We start from the raw sequence: 6,000 nt of genomic DNA, 5'->3' as shown, positions 1-6,000 counted from the left end.
GCTATGGCGCCACCGAGAACATTGAGCTAGACAAGGCCAAGGTGGTTCACTCTTCAGGTCATTGGCTCCAAACTCGGAGGTATATCGGCAAAGAAGACAACATGGACAGGGAAGACATTAAGACGCTGGTGGCTAAATGGTGGGAGATTTACGATGATGAGTCGCTTGACTACAACAATGTCGTGGCTTCGCCAAGCAGCAGGTGATGAGGATAAGCAAAGCGGCCTCGCAATCGCTTTTGGTAGCTTTGTCAAAGGTCGGCGACTTTGTTCACCGTATTAACGCCCTTCCGCTTCTTAATTTGGTGACGATAAAGATTAGTAATATAATACAATCCACCTAAGCTAAAGCGGTGTAGGAATGAATGTAAATGTGTTCAATTTTTTCTTGTTTGTAGTATGTATTTGATCATCCTTCCATTTTGAAATGGACAGATGTTTTATCATCGTGAACATAAGGACTGTTATATGTTGTCCTTGTGTCCGGTTTGATTAGTTTTTTGTTTTTTTTACATAAAATGAATATTGGTATACCATTTATGGGATAATATATAGTTTTTTCTTTTAAATTTGTTATTCAATCTCCGATGCACCAACCTTTTTCCAGAAGTTGAATAATGAAGTAAATAAAATCAGCCCTTGTTTGATGGGCTTGTCACGTACAAGTGAGGAGCTGTGCATCTTCTTGAAAAACAACACTAAGAGCATAATATAATGAAAATTTTTGACGGAAAATACTAAAAAAAAATAATTTTCAACATTTTAAGAATAGAGATTAAACATCATATTTTGTGAAAATACAATAACTAAGGACGTATTTTAACCTAAAAAGATTTAAGATTAGTGACAACCTTTTTCCTTTAACAAAGTATACTCGTCTTCAGCCTAGAATGATAGTAATACTCATGCAAAAATATTCAATGGGCACCTGCGTTGCACCACACGCACAATCCATCGACCGATCCATACCAATTAGGTTTCATAAGCATAATGACATTTTCAACCCTCCTTGAACTATAAAAAAAAAAACATTTCAGTTTTTCTTTTCTTAAATTAGCCTTTAAAATTTTAATTTTTATCAAATTGATCAGTTGATGAACGGTTAACTTTATTCACATGAATGTCTAGATGTTGATGTGATAGTTTACATGTATATCAGGTCAATAATTAATTAATTTTTAAAAAATTAAAAAATTTATATTATAAAAAAATTAAAATATAATTTATAAGAAATAAAAAAAATTAAAGAATATAATCAATAAAAATAATAAGATTATAACTAAAGAAAAATCATTATTAATTAATAATGAAAAGCTTTAAAAATATTACAAATGATTTCGATGAAGTGGAACCATTCTCCATAAAATAAAATAAAATAAAAAACCAGGAGAAACGAACAAAGTCACAAATTCGCTTCAAACATTCAAAATTCTCTCATTCCCTCCATGGCCTTCCATCCCTATTGCAAATCCAAAACAAAAATGGCAGCTTTCAAATCCGATTTTATCACAAAAGAACAAAAAATAAAAAGGAGACTTTTTGAAGAGTTTCAAAGCATTAGAGATAGCTGAAACAGGGGTCAACCAACAAATTTATTCCAAAATTGAATTAATTTTTAAAAAAAAAAGAGATATTAAATAGTATTTTTTTTAGAAGCTTTACTTTATACTAATTTATAATTTAATCATTTAAAACTAACTAGAACTGTAATTTTCTATTTTAGAGTGCTCAAGGCACCTGTTTGTTCCCCTCTTATTCGCCTCTAAGCTGAAATCTTTGCTTTGGTAGCAGTAATATTAATCAAATAGTTGATACACTAAACAGTAAAAAATGATGATGCCCAAAGCCCAAATGGTGAAAATAATCAAATAGTCAAAAACAAAGACGCGTGATTAAATGATTTTAAGATTTGTAGTTTAAATCATTCAGGAAAAATCTTCAAACAATTCAAGGGATTTTTCTTGAAAAACATGTGATTAATTTTTATTATATGTGAGCCTAAAATTAAACCTAAAATAATGAGAGAATCCGAACAGTGAAAGGGGAGACCTCAGCAAGAGGAAACACATACCGAAAATCGAAGATGATCTGACGATTGAAAAAGGATATTAGAGTTTGAGTAATTCAAGAGTTTAGTTTTGTTTTCATGGATTTTTAGTGGTTTTTGAAGCGAACTAATCATGGATTTGAAAACGGTAGAGAGAGTGTGATGTAATCCTCAAGGCCTGATTTTCAGACCTATGGATGTGATGGACATACACTACCTCAAGGCTCAATAACAAGGTCAAAGGCTAAGTAATTCAAACCAAGATTCGATCAAAAATAATATGTGAGGATGAATCTTTTCGAAGAAAGGGGGAATGGTACATGTGTGAAATTTATTAAAGTCAATTCAACTAAACTACTGATCTTCAAACTGAAAAGATTAGTCAACTTGTGACGAATTTTTGAATGAGATCCAAGAATTTATGGGCTTAGATGTCTGAATAGCGGTTGAAGATCTATCTCTTACCTTCAAAATGCACTTTGAATCCCTAGATTTTGAGTTCGGGAGCTTAAGTTATGACCGTTTTAGTAAAGACTGCGCAAGTAGAATTTCTGGATGAGATTATTATAGAAATTACAAGTTTGGAGTTTTTAATTCGAGTTTAAATCATATTGAGTTCGGGTTTTAGGCTTAATTTTTATTATATATGAGCCTAATATTGTATTTATCAGCTCTTATTATTTTATTATTTTATTTTAAATTTTTTTATAATTATTACGTATTTTAAGTTATTTACGAGTTTCATGTCAATAAGAAAATTTAGTTTAAAACTACTTTTGTTTAGGATAATTAAAGTTTTAGTATACTTAATAGTTTTATTTAGATTTATTTAGCTAGCCTATATAAAAGCCTTTACATTGTACACAATTAAATAAAAATTCATCATTATTCAACTTCTCTTTTAAGTTAATAAATTCTCTTTAAGTTTTTCTTTTAAAGAATTTTTTTGAATTTTATTTTAGAAGAGTTTTAACAATCTTTTCAGATTGTGGGGTGATCTTCAAATTTTTCCTACTAAGTTTTTTTTGGAGGGGAAATTAGATCCACTTGAAGGGGGTTGTAGATTCTTTTTGTTTTCAAGTCGCAAGTCGCAAATTTGACTTGCTGCTCTAAACGTTCGAAAAAAAAATTTGAATTTTGACACAACTTGAAACGTAAGCGAATCTAAATCAAATAACAAAAAAAATTAAAGAAAAGAATTAAAATAAATAAAATAAATAAATCAAATAGAACAATAAATCAAATACTAGAATAATAGAAAAGAAAATAAAAAAGAAAATAAAGAAGATAGATGAAAAAGATGGAACGTGATGTGTAGAAGTCCTAAAGAGCCTTGAAAATAAGAAGAATCCACAACTCTCTTTAAACGACTCTAATTTCCCTTCTGAAAAAGAAAACTTAGGAAAAAAATTGAAAATTATCCGCACAATTTGAAAAGATTGCTAAAACTCAAAAGAAAACTTAAGAAAAATTCTTTAAAAGAAAAATTCAAAGAGAATTTATTAATTCAAAAGAAAAGTTGTTGAAATAATGAATTTTGATTTAATTGTGTACAATGCAAAGGTCTTTATATAAGCTAACTAAATAAATCTAAATAAAACTATTAAGTATACTAGAACTTTAATTAACCTAAATATTTAAACTAAATTTTCTTAACATAAACCGCTAAATAACTTAAAATACTTAATAATTATAAAAAATTAGATTAAAAAAATAAAATAATAAGAGCCGATAAATACAATATTAGGCTCAAATATAATAAAAATTAAGCCTAAAATCCGAACCCAATATGATTTAAACTCGAATTAAAGACCTAAAACTCATAATTTTCGTAATAATCCCGTTCAGAAATTTTGCTTTAACAATCTTCACTAAAGGTCATAACTATTTTCAAGAGAAACAAACAGAAACATCATCCAAACCCCGTACTAATTAAGAGATAATTAATTTTTAGTAAAGAAAGGTCGAAGCTGTCAAACAACAGAGTAGGGATAAATTTGAAGATTTTACTATACTTATTAGCTAAATATTAAATTCTGAAATTTTTATGGTAAAAAATATTTGAGTATAGTTTCAAAAACATCAAGAGGATCTTAATTTAGAATTCAGTAGCTCAAGATATAAATAATTTAGTGATTATGACTCAAGTGGACAACTTTGATATGAACATAAGTAAATAGTGGAATTATAGATAATATTAAATATAAGCATGTTATATACATTAAGTATGTGGAATGGAAAGGAGGAGGAGGAAAATATATGAATATTCAGCTAGCATGAGTTTACATTAAATATGGCTAATTTGCATGTTTTAGGTTTAGGGACTAAATCGAATAAAAGTAAAATTTTAGGGGCAATTTTGTAAAATGTCAAAATGACCAAATTGTATGAAATGGGTTCTTTTACTGTCTAAATTAATATATATTGAAATAAATTATTAATATCAAGTGGGTTTAGAACTTTAATTTTGTTGTATGATGATATTATAAAGTGATTTTGTTAAATATTAATGTTAGTATCAAATTGTGAAAATAGTTAAAATATTAGGGTTTGGTATTAAATTTATGTTTTAATTAAGGGTTGTATGATATCCTAGAATATTTGCATAAATTATTAATTGAGAAAAATTAGTTGATTTGATAGATTAACTAGTTAAGGGACTAAATTGTAAAAGTTGTAAAAGTTGGGGTAATTGTGTAAATTCAAAAATTGAAGGGTATAAATTGTAAAATAAATTGAAACTGAAATATATGCTAATGAATGAGTAATTTTATATTTTAGATCAAGATTTCGTAGATACTTGTGAAAAAGGAAAAATAGTGGAATAGTCCCTAAACTCCTGCAATTATTACAATTCAATTCAGGTAAGTTCGTATGGTTAAATTTTAATAATTATATTGAATTGGAAAATGATGTTACGTATTTAATATATTGTTGAAAAATGGAATGTTGTTATATTATTATGTATTTAGCATATTGTTAAATTATGAATTGAAAAGAATATCCGGTTAAAGTGGAAAGCGGGATTGAGTACAATCGTTCTATGGCAAAGGATGAATTGACGGAAAATTACCCAAGTAAACTGAGTTTCAACATTTGTTGCGAATTTTCATATTTACTTTCCGTTTAGCTCTCACGAGCTTCTATTAACTCATATGAGTTTCAGTTTAACCTTTATGGGTTTTTGTTCAGCTCTTTTGAGCTTCAGTTTAATCCTTATGGGTTTCTGTTTAGCCTTTTAAGCTTCAGTTTAACCCTTATGAGTTTCCGTTCAGCCCTTATGGGTTTTTGTTTAGCACTTATGTGCTTCTCTGCAGCCTTAGGGCTTCTGAATACGATGTACTCATATCCATAAGTCATTCCCCGATTTGGTAAGATCTGATAAGTGACATATGAAATTAATGTTTGAAGACTTAAGGTTATTATAGGTGTTGATCTGAAATAAGTGTATTCATCGATTGAAATTGTAATGAGTAATAAACTCAAGTGTGATATATTGATAAAATAAGTTTATCAATGTTGAATTTATATGAAATATGTTCAAGTATGCTAACAAATGTTGTTGTTGATGATTATACAAGTGCCAAGTTACTGGTTAAATGGTAATATGTTTATTTATATGATGTGTTGAAAGGGGAAGTGCTCAACTGAAAATATACTTATGCTCATGAAAGAGTGGTAAGTTTTAAGTTATGCAATTTCTTATGAAATGGTTTATCATGTGATTAATTTTAAAAAGGGCTATGTTCAAATGCATTAGCTTGTGGTTATGGTGGTATGGTATATTTATGACTGGTGAGTTATGCATATGGAATGAGTGAGGAAAGTAAAGAAATGCAAATGAAAATTTAGAAATTTGGAATAGTTAAAGTTGTTGAATATACTTGATGAATATTGGGGTATCAATATTGGATTATCCTGGATATGTATAAATTTCTTATTTAAAATGAATTG

This window comes from Gossypium raimondii, chromosome 13 (assembly GCF_025698545.1).
Source record: "Gossypium raimondii isolate GPD5lz chromosome 13, ASM2569854v1, whole genome shotgun sequence".
Taxonomy (NCBI): Eukaryota; Viridiplantae; Streptophyta; class Magnoliopsida; order Malvales; family Malvaceae; genus Gossypium; species Gossypium raimondii.
Note: the sequence above shows the minus strand (reverse complement) of the source record.